Genomic DNA, 21075 nt, shown 5'->3' with positions numbered 1-21075 from the left:
TAAAAAAAAAAAAAAAAAAAACCCAAAGACTTCCCCCTAAAGTTAGGAACAAGGCCGCAATATCCATTCTTATCACTTCTGTTCAATACTGTGCTGGAGGTTCCAGCCAGGGCAATCAGGTAAGAAAAAGAAATAAAAGGCATGAGACTGGAAAGAAAGAAGTAAATTCTATTTGCAGATAACATGATCGTGTAATACAGAAAATGCTAAGAAATCCATCAAAACACTGTTAGAACCAAGGCAGCAGGATACAAGATCAATATACAAAAATCAATTTTAGGGACTCCCCTAGTGGTCCAGTGGTTAAAAGAATCCACCTTGCAATGCAAGGGACAAGGATTCAATCCCTGTCAGGGAACTAAGATCCCCCATGCCTCAGAGCAACTAAGCCCGTGAGCCACAATTAGAGTCCATGAACTGCAACAAAAGATTCCCCATGACTCAATGAAGAAATGATGTGCTGCAAGTAAGACCCACAACGCAGCAAAATAAATTTCTTTTTAAAAAATCAATTTTATTCCTATACACTAGCAATAAACAATCCAAAAATTAAACTAAGAAAATAATTTCATTTACAAATGCATCAAAATAAATTTAGGAATACTTAGGAATAAATTTAATAAAAGAAGTGTAAAACTTGTAAAGACTTCAAAATATAGAGAAAAATTTTAAAGGCCTAAATAAATGAAAAAACACCCTATATTAAAAGAGTGAAAGACTTAATATTGTTCCGACGGCAATACATCCTAAATTAATCTACAGATTCAATGAAATTCCTATTAAAATCCCAGCTGAATTTTTTTTTTTTGGCAGAAATTGACAAGCTGAGCCCAAATTCATATGGAAGTGCAAGGGACTCAAAAAGTCAAAACAATATTGAAAAACAGAACAAAGCTGAAGGACTCATACTTTTATATTTCAAAATTTATAATAAAAGAGCTTCAGTAATCAAGACTGTGACACTGGTGTAAGAACAGACATTCAGGTCAGTGGATAAGAACTGAGAACTCCCCAAAACCTCTATGGTCAATTTATTTTTAGCAAGGATGCAAAAAAATTCAATGGGGAACAAATTGTCTTTTCAATATATGGTGCTGGGACAATTGGATACTCATCTGAAAAGAATAAAGTTGAACCTCTACCTAACACCATAACAAAAAATTAACTCAAAATGGATCAAAGGCTTAACTATAAGATCTAAAAGTATAAAACTCTAAGGAGAAAATATAGGTGTAAATCTTCACAATCCTGGACTAGGCAATGGTTTCTTAGATAGGACACCCAGAAAAACAACCAACCAAAGGAAAAGTAGATAAACCGTACTTCATCAAAATTAAGAAACTTTTGTGTTTCAAAGGTCACAGCAAGAAAGTAAAAAGACAACACACAGAAATGAAAAGAAAATATTTACATATCATATCTGGTAAGGGGCTTGTATCCAGAACATATAAAAAACTATACAATACAATAATAAAAAGGATGAACAACCCAACTTAAGAATGGGTAAAACATTTAAACAGACATTCTCCAAAGAAGATACAGAAACAGCCAACAAATACATGAAGGCTGCTCAACATCACACTAGTTAGTAGGGAAATGGAAAGCAAAACATTAGCTATGTGGGAGGTGGGTAAACTAGGCATTTGGGATTAGCTGATACAAACTACTACATAAAAAGCAGATAAACAAGAGGTCCTACTGTATAGCACAGGGACTACACTCAGGATCTTGTAACAAACTACAGTGGAAAAGAATTAGAAAAAGAACATATACATGTATAACTGAACCACTATGCTGTACGCCAAACACTGACACCACACTATAAATCAACTATACTTCAAAAACAAAACGAAAGCTATGAGGTATCATTTCACACTCACTAGGATGGCTATAAAAAACAGATGAGAAATATTGGTGAGGGTGTGCAAAAACTGGAATCAGACAGTGCTGGTGGAAAACAGACTGGCAGTTTCTGTGTTACCATATGACCCGGCGAACCCATTCATAGGTATGTACTCAAGAGAAATGAAAACATACATCCACTCCAAAAAATCTCTATATGTTATAGCACCGTTATTCATGACAGCAAAAAAGTGGTAACAAACCAAATGTCCACTAACTGATGAATAAATAAAAGTGTTACATCCATACAATGGAGTAGTGATACAAGCCTACCACATGATGGACACTTGAAAGCATTATGCTAGGTGAGAGAAGCCAACCACAAAACACCATGTATTGTATGACTGAATTTATATGAAATGTCCAGAAAGGGCAAATCCACAGACACAAGAAGCAGATTAATGGTTGTCTAGGGCTGTGGGGAGGGGAAAATGGGGAGTGACTTCTTTTTGTTTATTTTTTTTACTTTACAATATTGGTTTTGCCATAGGGGAGTGACTTCTAATAGGTATGGGGTTTCTTTCTAGTGTAATAAAAACACTCTGCATTTTGGAATTAAACAGTGGTGATGTCTGTATAACCTTGTGAATAGACTAAAAAACACTGAATTGCATATTTTATTTTTGTTTTTAATATTTATTTATTTTTGGCTGGGTTGGGGTCTTAGTTGCAGCACATAGAGTTTCCTTGCAACATGCAGACGTCTCTCTAGTTGAGTCACCCGCTACAGGTAGCGCGGGCTTAGTTGTCCAATGGCATGTGGGATCTTAGTTCCCCGACCGGGGATTGAACCTTGGTCCCCTGCATCACAAGGCAGATTCTCAATCACCAGACCACTGGGGTCCCTGAACTGCATGTTTTAAATGGGTAAATTGTTTGGTATGTGAATTGTATCTCACTTTATATACATATTTATTTATTTATTTATGGCTGTGCTGGGTCTTCATTACTGCTCGGGCTTTCCTCTGGTTTCGGCGAGTGGGGGCTACTCTCTACTGGCGGTGCACAGGCTTCACATTGAGGTGGCCTCTCTTGTTGCAGACCATCGGCTCTAGAGCACAGGTTCAGCACTTGTGGTGCACAGGCTAAGCTGCTCTGAGGCATGTGGAATCTTCCCGGATCAGGGATTGAACCTGTGACTCCTGTATTCACAGGCGATTCTTTATCACTTAGCCACCAGGGAAGCCCTGCATCTCACTTTTAAAAATCAAAAAGAAATGTCCACATAAAAACTTGCACACAAATGTTCATAGCAGCTTAATTTGTAATAGCCCCAAACTAGAAACATCCAAATATCCATCAACAGGTGAATGGATAAACAAACTACTATATTCATGTAATGGATTATTACTTGACAACCAGTGAAACTTGCAACAACATGGATGAATCTCAAAATAATCATCCCAAATGAAAGACACCAGACCTCTGTCAATCAGCACGTACTGTATGATTCCATTTATATAAAATTTTAGATTTCCTGATGGCTCAGCAGGTAAAGAATCTGCCTGCAACTCAGGAGACAAGGAGACAAGAGTTAGATCCCTGGGTTGGGAAAATCCCCTGGAGGAGGAAATGGCAAACCTCTCCAGTTATTCTTGCCTGAAAAATCCCATGGACAGAGGAGCCTGGCAGACTATTGTCCAAAGGAATACAAAGAGCCGGACACAACTGAGCATGCACACTGGCTAGAAGATTCAAAATAATTTATAGTGATAATGTATCAGTTGTTGCCTGTGGCTGGGAGTGTGAAGGTGAGCAACAGAGCAGAAGGGAGTGATTACAAAGAGGCAGGAGGAAAGATTTATGGGTGATGAAGATGTTCATTATCTTAATTATGGTAGTGTCTTTAATGGTATATACATATGTCAAAAATTACCAAATTTTACATTTCAATATGTGGTTTATGCCAATAACATCTCAAAAAAGCTGTTATAAAAATGAAAAAAAAAAAAGGTCTGTTAATTCAAGTATTTAAACTGCTGCTGTCTATATAGGCTAGATAGTAATTTAAAACAAAAGTTACATGATTAATAGTTACTATGTGAGGTGATGTATGTGTTAATTGGCTTGATTGTGGTTAATCATTTCACAATGTATACACATACACCAAATTTTCATGTTGTATACCTTAATATAAGATTTTTGTTTGTCAAAATATCTTGATAAAGCTTAAAAAATAAAAATAAATAAAAGTTACATTAACTGTTGAAAAAAATAACATTAGGGGAAGAGACAGAGTATTAGAGGAAAAAATTAGCCATGAATTAGTAACTCTAGTCAGGAAATAGATACACAGGGGTTCATTATACCATTTTTTACTTTTATATATGCTTGAAATTTTGCATTAACAACTTTTTAAAGGGAATACCCTGGCAGTCCAGTGGTTTCACTGGACTTTCACTGCCAGCCACAGGTTCAATCCCTAGCTGGGGAACTAAGATCTCGCTCGCAAGCCACACAGTGGGGCCAAAAAGAAAGAAAAACAACAGTTTTTAAAAAAAACTGTTCAAGCATCTGAATTAAAAAAATAAAATCTCATCAAGACTTCCCATTTTACTTAAAAATAAAACTTAGCAAGCCTACTAAGCTTTGAAATACCTTTGCCCTTCGTTCCTTCTCCTTCTACCTCGGAACTGTCTTTTCCTCACCTCTTCATTTGGTTCATTCATTTTCACTCTTCAGTTTTGGTTTGTCACCGTCTCACAGAAGCCTTTTCTGACCATCTCTGTGCTGTGCTTAGACACTCAGTCATGTCTGACTCTTTGTGACCCCAGGGACCATAGATTACCGGGCTCCTCTGTCCATGGGGATTCTCCACACAAGAATACTGGAGTGGGTTGCCGTGCTTTCCTCCAGGGATTCTTCACAATCCAGGGATCGAACCCAGGTCTCCCACATTGCAGGCAGATTCTTTACCAACTGAGCCACCAGGGAAGCCCAACCATCTCTAAGTTCCTCCATTATTTCTGTTATAACACCTTATTTTATTCTCTTACTAACATATCACAATCTTTCAATATTTTATGAGTTTGTTTTTGTTGTTCAGTCACTAAGTTGTGTCCAATTCTTTGCGACCCCACGGACTACAGCACACCAGGCTTCCCTGTCCTTCACTATCTCCCAGAGTTTGCTCAAACTCCTGTCCATTGAGTCCATGGCATCATCCAACCATCGCATCCACTGTCACTCACTTCTCCTGCCTTCAATCTTTCCCAGCATCAGGGTCTTTTCCAGTAAGTCAGTTCTTCGCACCAGGTGGCCACTGTACTGGAGTTTCAGCTTCAGCATCAGTCCTTCCAGTGAATGTTCAGGGCTGATCTCCTTTAGGGTTGCCTGGTTGGATCTCCCTGCCGTCCGAGGGACTCTCAAGTCTCCTCCACACCACAGTTCAAAGCACTGATTCTTCCTCACTCGGTCGCCTTTATGGTCCACCTCTGACATCTGCACACGACCACTGGGAAAACCAGAGCTTTGACTAGACAACCTTTGTTGGCAAAGTGATGTCTCTGCTTTTTAATATGCTGTCTATGTTTGTCATAACTTTTCTTATAAGGAGTAAGCGTCTTTTAATTCATGGCTTCAGTCACTGTCCTCAGTGATTTTGGAGCCCAAGAAAATAAAATCTGTCACTATTTCCACTTTTTCCCCATCTATTTGCCATGAAGTGATGGGACCTGAGCCATCATCTACTTTTTTGAATGGTGAGTTTCAAGTCAGCGTTTTCACTCTCCTCTTTCACCCTCAACAGAACACTCTTTAGTTCCTCTTCACTCTCTGCCATTAGAGTGATATCATCTGCATATCTGAAGTTGCTGATATTTCTCCAGGCTATCTTGATTTATTTGTCTATGTGATTAATTTAATCTTGATTTATGTGTTTACTTATTGCCTACCCGAGCCTCCTTAAACTGCATGAGAGCAGAGACCTTGCCTCTTACAATCACTGAGCTGTGTTCTTCATGCCTGGCACATAACAGATATTCAATAATTTTTTGTTGAATGTTAAACTAGTAACCCAATACTGGGTATTATTGTCGAACATTTAATACATTAAGGTCCTACAGAGAACCTATTGTTTGCAAAGCTTCAGGTAACACATATGCATGTCTGAAGTGAAAGGATACGTGATGTAACATGAATAGAATGAAAATTTTTTTAAATTCCTCCAAAGGCTAGTGAAAACAGTAAATAAATACTATTTAAGACTTATTTTTTTTCTCTGGAGAATTCATTTAGAAACAGAAATAAAGAGTGTTCTGATATAGTATTTACCTTCTTCTCAAGGCAGACCTATAAACAAGGGGATCCCCCAGTGATTAATGCTGAAACCTATCAGAAATAACATTTTTAGAAATTATCTAGAAAAAAAACTGTCTAGTGAATCTTCTCAGCTTGCATACGACTCTAAAGTAGTAGCTAGAGTTACGATGATACAAAGTCGTGTGTTAAGAAAGGTGGAAAATAGCATCCATGTAGACAAAAATAAGGTCATGCCTGGATTTATGCTGAATACAGCTACAAAAAGGCAACAAAATGCTGGTCATTATTACCAAAGCTTTGGAAACAGGGAACACATCATCCTGCCCTTGTACCAAGCAAAGTGTATCTGTATTAGAATAGAATGTGCAGTTGTGGTCACCATAACACAAAAAGGTAAAATAGAGAAGGCCTAAAAAGATACCCAAAAAGGCCAAAGGACAGAGGAGCTTATGTAAGTATATATATATATTTTTAATATAGATATATAAAGGACACATTAGTATGAAACGAAGAGGGTGTGAAATGGTAGACTACATCAAATCTTAAAAGTTACAATCCAGTTAGAAGCGTAAATAAACAAACAAAAATAAAGTATATATTTTTTTAATTTTAAGCCCAGGTTTTAGAATAAGACAGACAGAAGTTTTATGTCAAAAAAGGGAAGGGAAGGGGGAAAGGGAAGAAGGGGAAAAAAATGAAGGCAGGAAGGAATTGAGCTTTAATCCCAGTAGGCTTAGCTGTGTGACAGTGGGCATGATACTTTGAGCCTCGATTTTCTCATCTTTAAATATCTAATTTGAAGGGCTGCCATGAGGATGGAGATATGCACACTACCTAGTATACAGTCTACATTTACTACTTTTATTAGGACTAATAAAAAGTAATAGTTTACTACCCAATCCAATACATAAAGTAATAAAACTCATTACTCAGATGATGAGTACAGAATGTAAGGGAAAAAACAATCAAAGATAGTCTAGAAAAATTCATAGGCAGCTTTTCCATAAGAACCTTCTTCCTAAGAAAAATTACAAACTTTAGAACAGAGCCTTAAACTTTGAGGCTGACACTTTCACCCCTTTACCATTAGCAGCAGAATTCTGGACGAGATGATATATCCAACCAAATACGCCATTCATTGTCTTAATTTAACTAGACAGGTCCCTCTCTTACAGATGAGAAAACTGAACCTAAGCGAGTCAATGCCCAAGGCTACACACAAAGCTAATACATGGAGGAGCCTACATTTGAAACCAGATGGGCTGACTCTGGAATCTATACTCATAACCACAACTAACTGCCTCCTACTCTGCAAGAAATGTTGGATGCTGGGTATGCAAGAATGAGATGAGTGATTAAGGAGTATACAGTAAGTATTCAAAAAGGCTGCTTGATGAGTCCAGCCCAGCCAAGGTCACCACCAGTTAGATACTCAGATTTAGGGTGACCACAAGCACAAACACTGAAATAATAACTGATTAATGAGGATGTAACAAACCTAATAAAAGAAGGGAAGCCTAAAAATCCCTAAACTGTGGTCTCAGATATGGTAAACAAACTGCAGAAAAAGAGGAAAATATATCAAAATGCTAACTAGTGGGATTATGTGAAAGTGAAAGTCGCTCAGTGTGTCCAACTCCTGTTGACCCTGTGGACTATACAGTCCATGAGCGGGTAGCCTTTCCCTTCTCCATGGGATCTTCCCAACCCAGGGATGGAACCTAGGTCTCCCACATTGCACGCAGATTCTTTACCATATGAGCCACAGGGAAGCCCAAGAATAACCCAGGAATCAAACTGGGATCTCCTGCACTGCAGGAGGATTCTTTACCAACTGAGCTATCAGGGAAGCCCAATGGGATTACGGGTAACTCATTCTCTGTTTCATATTTTTTTAATTTGGCTTTAAAAACAAAAAAGAGCTCATATTATTTTCATAACTGGAAAAATGAAGAAATAAAAATAAATCTGAGGAAACTTTCACTCTTTACTCACTTCTAATTCTATAATTTGTTGCAATGAGCATGTATTACTTTTGTAATTCCAAAGACATTTTAAAAACAAATAAATCTAATATATTAGAAAAATGAAGTAAATTACATGCAAATACCAAAGCCAAAAAAATGGATATAAGAATTAGCAAATAAGGAGTTACAGTTTGTTGGAAAGAACTCTATACATACACCACAAGACTTAAGATTCACACTGAAAAAATGAAAAAAAAAAAAAAAAAAGATTCACACTGATATACACACTAACACGGACATCAAAAACTATTTTGAACAGTAGAATTCAGACACAAGAGTACATACTGCATGAGCCAAGAACAGGAAAAATTAATATGCAAGGATAGAAATCACAACAGTGGCTGCCTATAAGACAGCAAGGAACTGAGGAGGGTTATGGAGACATTCTATCTCTTGACTGGGTGTTAGCCATCCACGTATTTACATGTGTCAAAACTCATCTATCAATAATTACATACTTGTATTTCTATGTATTCCACTATATGTAAATTTTACCTTTAAAGAAATCTCATTTTTAAAAAAAAGACAGGGTTCAATCTCAAAAGACAGGGTTCAATCTCAAATCTGTTATTTATTAGTTGAATGACTTTAAGGAAGTTACTTAACCTCTCTGAGGCTGCTTATCTGTATGTATGCTCAGTCACATCTGACTCTCTGCTACCCCAAGGGCTGTAGCCCACCAGGCTCGTTTGTCCATGGGATTTTCCTGTCAAGAATACTGGAACGGATTGCCATTTCCTCCTCCAGGGGATCTTTCTGACCCAGGAATCGAACCCCCGTCTCCTGTGTCTCCTGAATTGGCAGGCGGATTCTTTACCACTGAGCCATGGGGAAGCCCATTTATGGGTATAAAATGTAGCTAACATAATTTATCTCAATGCTGGGAACTGACTGTAACATGTATCAAAGTCAGAGACTGTGCTTTGCAAACTATCACCCTATGAATGTTCAAAGAACTTTAAAGGTAAAATGGGGGCAAAGTGGATCTTATATTTCTCATAATACCACAAATGGCTTTGTTATCAGGAACACTATTCTTTAAAGACTATCAGTATTCTACAAAGGGAAATTTACTTATAGTTCTCCATTGTGAAGGGAAAGGAACATCATGGACATGATCTAAGACCTCCTTCTACACAGTTAAAAACAATTACTCAAGATACGACTTGAGAGAAAGCTTGCTAGACTGAGTACTTGCCAGAACAATGGCATAATCACAGGAGGAAAAGGTCTCAATTCTAAATATGTGAGAGTAAAAGAGTTGCTCACTACTTTACTATGTCAATTACAAAGTTTAAATGTCTCCGTAAGTCATAACATAAGTGTGTGTAAATGTGTATCTGTGCACATACATACACATATTTACTCAAATTGGAACAGAGTTAAACCACTGCTTCTTCCAAAAAGGGCTTCTACATTCTAAAAATAAGAAACTTAATTCTGTTCAACTAGAATTCAGAATTCATCTTATAACTGAGAGTATGTCTCAGGCTTTCCCATATTTACCCAAAAAGAAAAGCAGCTTGAAAAATAATATCATAGGCAAAGTCTAATAGCCTCTCCCATCAATCTCAAACTGTTTGTCTTTATTAGTGTATAGAAATCATGAAGACAACCAAATTTTTCTGCGGTAATTCTATATCTGAATGTTATTTCTTCTGTAAGCATTCAACAATTCTTGTTTCTATTCTTCTCTTTTCTAATTCAATTCTGTTTGGTTTCTAAGTTAAGAAGTGTGTTTCATTTGCATAAATGGTAACTATTCTGAGATACCATTCATAACTATACATTTGAATTCTCTAGAGTACTATTCATAACTTTAAATGGAACAGGGGAAAAAAAACCCTCATTCACTTCACTTTAATGGTGACTAAGACATGAATGGTTATGCTATCCTGTAGAGGGCTGGCCAAAGGACTCAAGTCCCCAGTGCTACTGCTAACTTGTCATCATTTTATGAGCGTCCAAAGGAACCAAGAGGATCACTGCCTTGACCAATCCACCTACCACAAAAAAATACTGAGCTCAGAAAAACATGCTCATTAGCTAAACATGTTTAGAGTTATGAAGTATCTATGTAGAAACATTAAAAGAGGTATCTTAGCCAAGAAGCTCAAAAATTAGCTGAGAAGAATCCTGACAAGTCCTGGCAAGTTCTCTATAAGACCAATGCTGGTTATTCTCTAAGTGTTAAAACAGCTTTTCTGAGAAAAGCTGAGTCTTTTATTCAAAGTAGTAATATTCTAGTAGTTCTTTACCTAATCAGTGGCAGAAACTGAATTCACAAAATCTGCATAAATAATTCAACTGTACTGCTCTAATAAATTTAAACCAAATAAAATAAAATTTGAGCAGAATAAAAATGATGGTGCTATTTTAAGTTTGTCACCTCCTGATTTCCCTCATTTTTCTTTCTTATCCAAAAGTCAGAGACAAGAGACTATATAACCAGAAAAGAGGAATGGAAGGACAGTGCATATGTGAGGACACCTACATTCATTTCCGCTGTATGACCCTATCCTTGACAGAGTTTTCAACAGAGGGCAATTTTCCCCCCAAAAGACATTTGACAATATCTGGAAACACTTCTGGTTGGCACAGCTGAGAAGGGACAGAGGTGTAGTTACCATTAATAGGTAGTGGGTAAAGACCAGGGATACCGCTAAAGATACTACAATTCCCACAACAGTCTACCACTATACAGCATATTATTCAACCCAAAATGTCAATAGCACTAAGGATGAGAAACCTGAACCCAAGGCTCAATAAAGACCTACCTCTCAATAAATGTTTGTTGGAATGAACTGAAAAGGAAAGACCATAAATTGGAAAAAGAGAAGCCTACAAGAATGAAACAGAAGACAGAGGCCTAAATTAAACATTACTAGCATCTATCACGGAGAAGGCAATGGCACCCCACTCCAGTACTCTTGCCTGGAAAATCCCATAGATGGGGTTGCTGAGGGTCCGACGCAACTGAGCGACTTCACTTCACTTTTCACTTTCACGCGTTGGAGAAGGAAATGGTAACCCACTCCAGTGTTCTTGCCTGGAGAATCCCAGGGACAGGGGAGCCTTGTGGGCTGCCGTCTATGGGGTCGCACAGAGTCGGACACGACTGAAGCGACTTAGCAGCAGCAGCAGCAGCAGCATCTATCAAGCCTTTATTGAGACTTCCTGGAGGTCCAGTGGTTAAGACGCTTCACTTCCACCACAGGTGATGTGGATTAGATCCCTGGCGGGGGAACCAAGATCCGACATTACACGTCGCATGGCAAAAAAAAAAGGCTTTATTGTGTGTTTCACAATCGGTCATACAGAAATGAACAACAGAGCCCAGCCCATAAGAAGCTCATCGCCAGGTAAAGCAAAGAGTTTTATAATTTGTCTGTTATCTGATTTGACAATATCCGATAAATGCTTTAATGAAGGAGAAGACAAACAAGGGAGTCACTCAACTTTTCCTAGGAATGATTCACATCTTAGAAGACATCTTAGCTCAGTTCTGAAGGATGAGTAGGAAGCATCTTACTTCACAGCTTACAATGTCTCTTTCTAGACAAAAAGCCATTCAAAAAAAACTGTGGAATACCAATTATGTTCCACGCATTCTGTTATGTTTTGGAGACACAAATTACAACTTTCCACTTTTTCCCTTGGCATTGCCGGTACCCAGCAGCCCACCTCCACAACCCAAATCCCAACAATTCTTTCATTTAGCAATTGTCACCAACCTATCACAGTAGTCAGTAAGGCCACTATCTACAGATTTAGTAGAACTTCCAGTTGCCTGTCGACAAGACTGTATCTAATCTTGCCTAGATCACAAAATCAGGATGACGATGCTGGCAGAGTAACCTGCAATGAACTGACTATGCGTCCAGATCTGCCAACTGTTGGATGTGTGCTGGTATCTTGGAAAGCTATTTAACTTTATGAAAAAATCCTCTTCCACCCTACCCAATTCATGCCAGAACCAACATGGAGTTGCTCAGTCGTGTCCGACTCTTTGTGACTCCATGGACTGCAGCCTACCAGGCTCTTCCGTCCATGGGATTTTCCAGGCAATAGCACTGGAGTGGGCTGCCATTTCCTTCTCCAGGGGATCTTCCCGACTCAGGTATCGAACCCAGGTCTCCCACATTGTAGAAAGACACTTTACTGTCTGAGCCACCAGGGAAGTCCAATATCAAATTAATCAACATGTATTTACTGAACACCTTCCAGGTGCTTACCTCAATGGTTGTCAACCCTGGTTGTTTACTGACATCAGAATTCTCAGATATAATTTCCTTTTTGATGGTAAATTCTGATGCAACAAAAGTGTGATGCCTTGGCCTTTAGGCTTTACAGAATATACAAGAAGTGTAATACACAGTGCTTGTCTTGAAGAGCTTAACCACAGTCATAACAGAGTAAATTGTAATAGTATGTTTGTTCACTAATTTGTAACCCTTTTGCAATATTATCAATCCTTACCAAACAGAAGAAACTGAGGTAGTCTGGATAAGAACTACTTCTATTCCCTAGTCCAATCAAACACCAACTACACCTAATACACAGTTACACTGATACACTGTTCCACACCCTTTCTATCTCCCAGACAGTCAAAGTGCCAGTCTCAGAAACTATGAAGACACTCCAATTAGGAGAATGAATTGAGGCCCTCAAATCAGGTGGCAGTTTGTCCTGAAGCCCAGAATCTCTCAAATTCATGCTGTCGAAGGCCTTCTTTTAAATAGGAAAAATAATTATTTAACCTCTAACAATACCAGTCTACCTCACTCCTAGTTGAATTGTTCAAGAATAGTAAAGAGCAGACTGAATTTTTGTAAATGCGCTCCTAGAGGTCCTTGGCCGTTTAAAGAAATCACCCAAATTCATAAGGCTGGTAAACTTCAGTTTTTCACATGGTAAATAATTGAAATTTTTAAAAAAGTAAAAATATAAATCAAAACTATCTAAATCCAATATATTTTAGTAAACTCCTTGATGTACAAATTGAAGAAGCTTGAAAAGTTAAAAACGTAAAAATTTTGATCTAAATCTCATCCAGCAGCAATAACCTCATACTAAAGACCACCTTCAAACTTTAAATTCTGCAAACATGATTCTACAGATCCTCACCTGATTAGTCTTTCTCTGAATTATATGGGAAAAGATACAATTCTCTTAATTGCTACATAAAAATTGATGATCACAAGACCTATAAATTACTTTTTAAAAAAAGAGGGCAGGAAAAAAAAATAGAGGGCAGGGATGTCATTCAAACATCTAAGATAGAGACCAATAATGGTATTAAAAGGTAAAATTTTGTACTTGAGGAAAAATGCATATTGATGTATATTAAAATAAGAATATCATATGAAAGAAAAAAGTGTCTTCTATGTAATACTGTTTTTAGGACCTATGACTTTAAAATTTGCTTGGTTGACAATATTTGTCCTTGTAATTGTTCATCATATAAATTATATCCATAAAATTCCACAATTCCTTATTTCCAAAATCCAAAAGGCTATAAAAAACAAGTTTTCATTATTCATTTGGTGGCAAATCCTAACATGAAACGACTATAAATGAAATGACATGAGGCTATTCATAACATTTATTTATCCCAGTTGGTGTGAACATTCTGACATTTTACTGCAGAAATAGAATTGTGTTCGATTACAAGGCGCTGCCCCACACCTCTCAGGGATGTTACATAACTTACAATATATGTACATTTCTTTTCCAAAATTCTAAATTCAGAAGCACAACTAGTCCCAAGAACCTCCCCCCGCCCACAGTACTGCAGACTGATAAACTATATATAATTAAGACTAAATCTTTTACAGAAAATACAACTGATATTAAGAGTAAATGCAAATCTTTACATGCAATAGATAATAAATTTAATGTCTTAACTATTCACACCTATGCAATCCTGCAAAATAAAGCATTATAAAGACTTAACAAATGTCAAAAAACACACCATTTTTTGTTTTTCAATTGATGGGGACATTTGCATCATCCAATATCTAGATCAAGTCCTCTCAGGCTGAAATCCACTAATTTAAATGACAGTTTTAAAAAAAGAATCCCAAAGATGACAATTGGTAATTATGTTGAGAAAAACAATTATTCACTGACAAATAACATATTCAGTTCTGACTTTTTAAAAATTATCTCAGAAGGTTTAAGATTTAAAATTCTTTCATTCTAGAACATAATCTCTGAACGTAGAACATATTACAAGTGACTTTTTCTGTGAAAGCAGAGCCTTGGACAGGGGACAACAACAGGAACAGTCCTTAAAAACATTTCAATGGGAAGAAGAGTTTCACAGTTCTTTCCTTGCTTCCTCCTTCAGTTGCAGCTTTTCTGGTTTTAGAATTTCAAACAAAGAAATACATATTGGCTCCAATGCTAAGAAACGCCCTCCTTCTCAGCAACTTCCTCTTCCAATTTTCTTCCCTACGGTTGACATATGAGAACAATGCACACTGCCGACCTACCATTTTGATTAACCAAAAGCTCTGAGACTTGGAAAAATTAAGGGTTGCAATTTATTTGTAGTACCCACTCTAGGTCCACAATCTTCACTAATCTAGAAGTCAAATAACAGGAAGCAAAAAGAAAGGAGTATTTCACTTAATCAAGAAGCGGGCTATTGAAACTTTCACCCCAAGAATCCAAAGAAATTTGCACTAACAAATGGGAAATTCCTTCCATCCCAAGAAAGCTTGGCCTTCTTAGGGAAGAGAAAAAGTTACTAGGCTGGCACCATTCCAAACCAAGAGTCAAGTCTATGCACCAATAGTTAGTGAACTTCTACTGGCCATGCAATCAGGATTCAAACTGAGTTCTCTTGAGATCCTGACACACTTCCGAGTGACTTTTACAATTCGCTAACGGTCCTTTCCAACTCACAAACTGAACAAAGGGGATGCACTTATGATTAACCAACCAGAGATTAAGACCCAGCCTGTCTCCTTGTCAGAAGTCAATTCAAGTGTCTGGGACCCAACCCCTCCCCCATCCATGACAAAGCAAACTTCCTTTAAGTAGACAGTCAATTGCCCCTAGACCAGTGATTCTCAAAGGAAACACCCTAATGTTGGTAAGCTCTGAACCTTACTGTGTGACCTTGGGCAAGTTACTTAAGTCCTCTGAAACTTAGTTTACCTATAAATTCTCAAGTGTGGCTGTAAAAATTAAACAAGAACCTGTTTGACATACAGTAGGAGCACCATAAATGTTCCTTCTAAACCACCCAAAAGAAAAGCGAGTTCTTTGGGGCCTAAATTTCAATCACAGCCCCAAGAGGCTCCAAGGATCCCTTCCTCTTCTCCGATTCTATGAAGAACTGTACAAAACTTCCCCATCTCAGAGACTCTAGGGTCCTGGAAGACCAAGACAACCAGACCCCATCCCATTATAGTCTGGGGTCCATCCAGAGTCTTCCTCGATGGGCCCCTTTAGCCAACTTTCCTTATTACTTTGCAGACCATCCTGGACACACACCTACACTCACGTACACACACATTCCTCTCCGCCACTCTGCAACTGAGGCCAGAAGTCTCAAAGAGCGCTTTAATGCCTTCATGGCCGAGAAATGGAAACTGAGGCTCCGCCGAGAGAAGATCTCTGACAACGTCTGCCCGCAAAGCCTTCGTTTTACAACTGGGTAAAACGAGGCCCAGAAAGGGAAGTGACTTGCCCAAGGTCACACAGCGAGTTGAAAGCACAGATAAATCAGGTTGGGGTACTTTCGCAGCCTCGCGGGCCCTTCCAAGCCTCCGAGGGGATCTCCGGGATACCTCCTCTCTGGGGAGGGGAGTGTACTGTGAGACATCACCCCGCGCTGACCGCTCACCGGCTCTCAGTCGGTATGTGGCTGGAGGCGCGGCACCCACTCCTCCGGAACCCTGAGCGGCTCGGGAGAGGCGACCCGACCGGGCCCGGCGCCTCACGGCTGGGCCCGCCCGCGGGGACTTGTTGCTCACCTGGTCTCGCGCGGTCTCCCTTAGCGTCAGAAGGGCTGGCCAGCCGCCCTTCTCCGCACAGGGTCTGCTCTCTCCGGCCACCTCTCGGGTTGCCACACAGCCGGACCCCCCGCCCCCCCCCGCCTCAGCGCGATACGCCCCCAGCCGCGCTCGCCCGGCCCGCGTCCGCCATTACGCGATTCCCCGCCCTGGGACGCAGCCACACCCCGCCAACAGCCCTGATTGGCTCTCTGCCCCACCCGCCTGGGACTTCCGGGCTTTCCATTGGCCTGAGTGCAATGTCAGTTAAAAGCTACGCAAACGACGTACTCAAGGGTACTGTCCCGGGAGCTCCACCCGAGCTACTTCCGCAATCGGAGTAAACAGCAAGGGGCAAACCAAGTGAAGTGGGGGTGGCTTTGAAACTAAACCAACTCTTATATTCAAAGTAGGAAAATCCCACCTAAAAACTCGTACAAAGTGTATCGAGAGGCGAATTCTTCTTGTTAGAGTTCAAATAACCAGGATCTTTGGTAGAATGAATGGGCCAAACCTATAAAGTTTCTGTGGACACCCCTAAAGTTACTGATAGTTTTGTTCCTTCCCGGCCGGTCTTAGGCCGGCCGAAAGTAGGGTGGGGAGAGTGAGTCACAGGCTCTCGCCTGCCGCCAAGGGTCCTTCTGGGGTGAGGCCCGGGGTCCTGGGATTGGGTGCTGGGTGTGAAAGGCCAGGGTCAGGTGAGTTGGACCCTGGTTCAGCCGCCACCGCACTCTGCGACCTCAGGCAACTCTCTCAACTTACCTGGGTCTCAGTCTGTCCTGCAAAGTAGGAGCAGTCACGTCTGCCTCTTGTCCTGTAGTGTTTGTTAAGGATTCATGCTTGAGTGGGTATATGCGCGTCTTGCTCATCATAAAAGGTTGCAGGCCGGATTCACATTGTACCTCAGTTAGTTCTCTAGAGCAACTCTTAAAGGCAGATACTGTCCTTATTTTGCAAAAGATAAAACTAAAAACGCCATGACTTAACGCCTGGCCATGAGTCGCCCAGGGAATTTGAAATGACCCTGGGACTCAAACCTGTATATTTTGGCTTCCATTTCTGTATTTCTCCCTTCCAGGTCTGGTGTCCCCTGAGAAAGACCTCTCCCCCAACTTGTTAGCATTCCAGGGAGATTCTTGAGGGTGCCCTCAGCCAATCCCTCATGTCTCTGGTCACCATAGACTTAGGTGACCACTCCCCAGCTCCGAGGTTCCTGGGAAAAATAAGCCACTCCCAAGCTCCGAGGTTCCTGGGAAAAATAAGCCAAGGGATGTACCCGAACTGTTTCTGGGGGCCTAGGAATCAGGAGGTGGGTAAAAGATGACAGGTGGGTCAAAAACCCAGGTAGAATCCTGAGTAAGGACACAGAAGCTCCAAGAGGGGCAGTCTCCATTCCAGGACTTAGGTCCAGGTCTCTCTGCTCTCCGAACAGGGCTCTTTTCACCGCAGGATTGTTTTTCTCGGAACGACTGCCTTGGCTATAATTCCTAGTCCTTTTCCCTCTCTGGAAAGGAAGGAAGCCAAAAAGGGAGTGTGAGGGGGGAGCAGCCTAAGACATTAGAAGGACAGAAACCACCAAGTGGGTGGTGCCCATAAGGCCCCAGTGCCCGCTGAGTCAGTGACCTCCAGGCTCAAATTGGGCCATGTGGTCTGACGACCGATGACTATTTAAATCCTGACTGTGGCCACTGGGTGCTGGGAGGCAGCAGGTGCTATGCAGAGGTCAATGACTTTAGGGCAGACTAACCTAAGATTAGGAGAAGGCAATGGCACCCCACTCCAGTACTCTTGCCTGGAAAATCCCAAGGACGGAGGAGCCTGGTAGGCTGCAGGCCATGGTGTCGCTAAGAGTTGGATAGGACTGAGCGACTTCACTTTCACTTTTCACTTTCATGCATTGGAGTAGGAGATGGCAACCCACTCCAGTGTTCTTGCCTGGAGAATCCCAGGGACGGCAGAGCCTGGTGGGCTGCCGTCTGTGGGGTTGCACGGAGTCGAACACGACTGAAGTGACTCAGCAGCAGGAGCAACCTAAGATTGAATCCAAGCTCCACTACTTTGTAACTAACTCTCAGCCTCACCCAGGTCTTCTCTAAAATGGGGACAACATAGCAGTTGTGAGGATTCAATAAGTTACTTGTGGAATTAATGAGTCATGTGTGTAAAGTGCCTGATAGCTATTTATTCATTCATGGATTCATCCATTCAGTAAAAAAATGATTACACATCAACCATGTGTAGGGCAGCCTGCCAGCGGCGTAGCTACAGTGGTAAGCAAACCAGACTCATACCTTCATGGGGCTTACAGTTTGATGAGGAAGCAAGTTGTTAAATGATCAGACAAATCAAAACTTATGATAAGGAATAAGGAGGCAAAGTACAATGTGTTTATGAGAGTGAATGTCAGGAATTGAGATGGGGTCTCAGGAAGCTTCCTGAAGAGGTGAGTCGATGAATGGGGATTAACTAAGCCGCAGATGGTTGGAAGAAGTGTTGGAGGCCAAGAGAAAGCGTGCTGAAAGTATCTAGGCCCAGGCCCATGCGTGTGAATTGCAGCATTGGGGACAGAACTCTTGCTGTGGGCCTAAACAAATAAGGTGTTACAGGGTAAGGCAACTGGCTTTGAAAGTGAGGCCATTCTCCAAGGGTCTCTGTTCTTTTCTGGTAGTGCCTGAGTGTTGACATCAACCTCCCGGGCTTGAATCTTGGCTCTGCCATCTCACCTTGAACCATGTGACCTTAAGCAGTCACCACACCTCTCTGTACCTCAGCTCCTCTTCCAGTCAGTGGGGATAGTGGTAGAAGGGCTTAAGGTGAGGGAGTGAGGATTCAGTGTAGAAATGTGTATAAAACACTCTGGCAATAGAAGGCACTTCACAAATGATGTTTAGCCTTCACAGCATGGAGGGAGGTGAGCCTAAGGCAGCATATCCAGTAGATAAATCATGCTAATACTAATTAGCAATTAGTATTAACTGATTAATACTGATATTGGGAGAGAGCTGATGCAAGCACCTAGGCACCAGGCAAGTTGTCATCTGACCTTAATTGTCATAAAAGACTTTGGAGCCAGGCAAGCCTGTGTTCAAATCACATCTGTACCATTTCCTGGCAGTGTGACCTTGGGCAGGTGACTCCACCTCTCTGAACCTCGGTGGTTTCCTTGTCTGTAAAATGAGGATGATAATTGCTCCTGATTCTCAGAGATGTGAGGATTATCACAGCTTTATTTATCTCAAATGCGGGGACTTCCCTGGTGGTCCAGTGGTTAAGAATTCACCTGCCATTTCAGAGGACATGGGTTCAATCCCTGGTCAGGGAACCAAGATGCCACATGCTGTGGGGCAACTCAGGCACAACTACAGAGCCCACATGCTCTGGCACCTTCACATCACAACAATAGATCCTGCATGCTGCAACTAAGACCTGAGGCAGCCGTAAATAAATATTTAAAATGTGTAGTAATTAGCATAGTGATTGGCACATAGCTGCAGTTGTTGAATGTTCGCCTTAATAATATTATTATTGATGTCAGGAGTTACTGTCTGTACTAGGTAAGATTCTGGTGCTTTGCTTGAAGGTTGTCTGGCAACAGGAGACTTCGTTTCTCCTTTCAGGCAATGGAGATAGGTTACTTTCAGAAGGGGAGGTGCTATGCATCTTAATACTAATCTTGGGACTTACCTGACAGTCAAGGTACTGCCAAGGGCATGGGTTCGATCCCTGGTTGGGGACCTAAGATCCACAAGCCACATGGTGCTGCCAAAAAAAAAAAACAAAAACCATTACTGTTACTAATAATAAGCACTAACATTGAGCATTTGCTATGTGTCAGCCATGGGGTAAGTGCTTTACTCATACATTCTTACAGCAGGCCTGTAATTTAGGTCCTGTTATCATTTTCCAAATGAGATAAAGGAAGCACAGAGAGGTCAAGTGACTTACCCAAGGCCAAACAGTCAAGAAACAGTATGACTGTATTGCTGTTTTGGGAGAGGGAGGTGGGAGCGGGGTTCAGGATAGGGGACACAGGTACACCCACGACTGATTCATGTCAATATATGGCAAAAACCACTACAATATTGTAATTAGCCTCCAATTAAATAAATTAATTTTAAAAAAGAAACAATATGACTGCAATTTAAACCCAACCTTGGAATTTGAGAGGGCTTGGTGCTTTTGAGAGGCAAGCCCTCTCTCTAGTACCCAAGGAGTTCTCACCTGGAATGATGAAAGAGTTAGTCCCAGGTTCTGAAGACCAAACCCTGTTCCTTTCCCACCAGTTCTAAAAAATAACCCCTGCCTGTTCCCTGTCCTCGGAGGCTGATAAGATCAGGGAACCTAACTTCTCCCTCTGCAAGGGGAAGCAGGAAGACACATCGAGTCACCAGAACTGGATTTGAGTCCCAACTGTGCCACTTAATGGTTCTGTCCTAGCCAAGTCACACCCTGTCTTTGAGCCTCAGTTTCCTTGTCTATGAAATAGGGATGATAATAGCTCCGCCTCCAGGGCTGTTGTGAGGAGCAGAAAAAACAAGTCCTGTATGAACTATAAAGTACTCTTCAGCACAAGGCTTCCTCTCCTTGTTGCTATGGGGATGGTGAGCACTCCAGAAAAGCAGTCACAGCCAGTATAGTGCATAGCAGGCAGATTGCCATCTCTGGAAACAGTCCTGGATTCGAGTCCCAGATCTGCCTCTTACGCCTGTGTGACCTTGGGGCAGTCTTAACCTCAGTTTTCTCATCTATAAAATGGAGTGAATCGTACTGATCTTGTAGGGCTGGAGGGAGGGCAAGCACAGTGAAAGAAGGCACCAAACGCCATGAACCCGTGCCTGGTACAGAACTGCCAGAGCACAGGGATTCAGAGCAGAGGGACC

General features: G+C 40.9%; 1 protein-coding gene across 2 annotated transcripts in view; it reads right to left on the bottom strand.

Moving 5' to 3' along the window:
- The window catches only part of WASF2 (WASP family member 2), a 70591-nt gene extending 54260 nt beyond the window's left edge, over positions 1-16331 (bottom strand). Inside the window, exons 1-2 of one of the 2 annotated variants that reach the window (XM_070775607.1) lie at positions 16178-16304; positions 11124-11424 (exon numbers count right to left, since the gene is read on the bottom strand). The gene's annotated coding sequence lies outside the window, so the exon portion shown is untranslated. Of the gene's footprint in view, positions 1-11123; positions 11425-16177 lie in introns of both variants that reach the window. The other variant, XM_019980331.2, reaches the window with a different exon arrangement.
- Between the last annotated feature and the right edge of the window lie 4744 nt (positions 16332-21075).

Source organism: Bos indicus, chromosome 2 (genome assembly GCF_029378745.1).
Source record: "Bos indicus isolate NIAB-ARS_2022 breed Sahiwal x Tharparkar chromosome 2, NIAB-ARS_B.indTharparkar_mat_pri_1.0, whole genome shotgun sequence".
Taxonomy (NCBI): domain Eukaryota; kingdom Metazoa; phylum Chordata; class Mammalia; order Artiodactyla; family Bovidae; genus Bos; species Bos indicus.
This window is presented reverse-complemented; position numbering and strand designations above follow the sequence as displayed.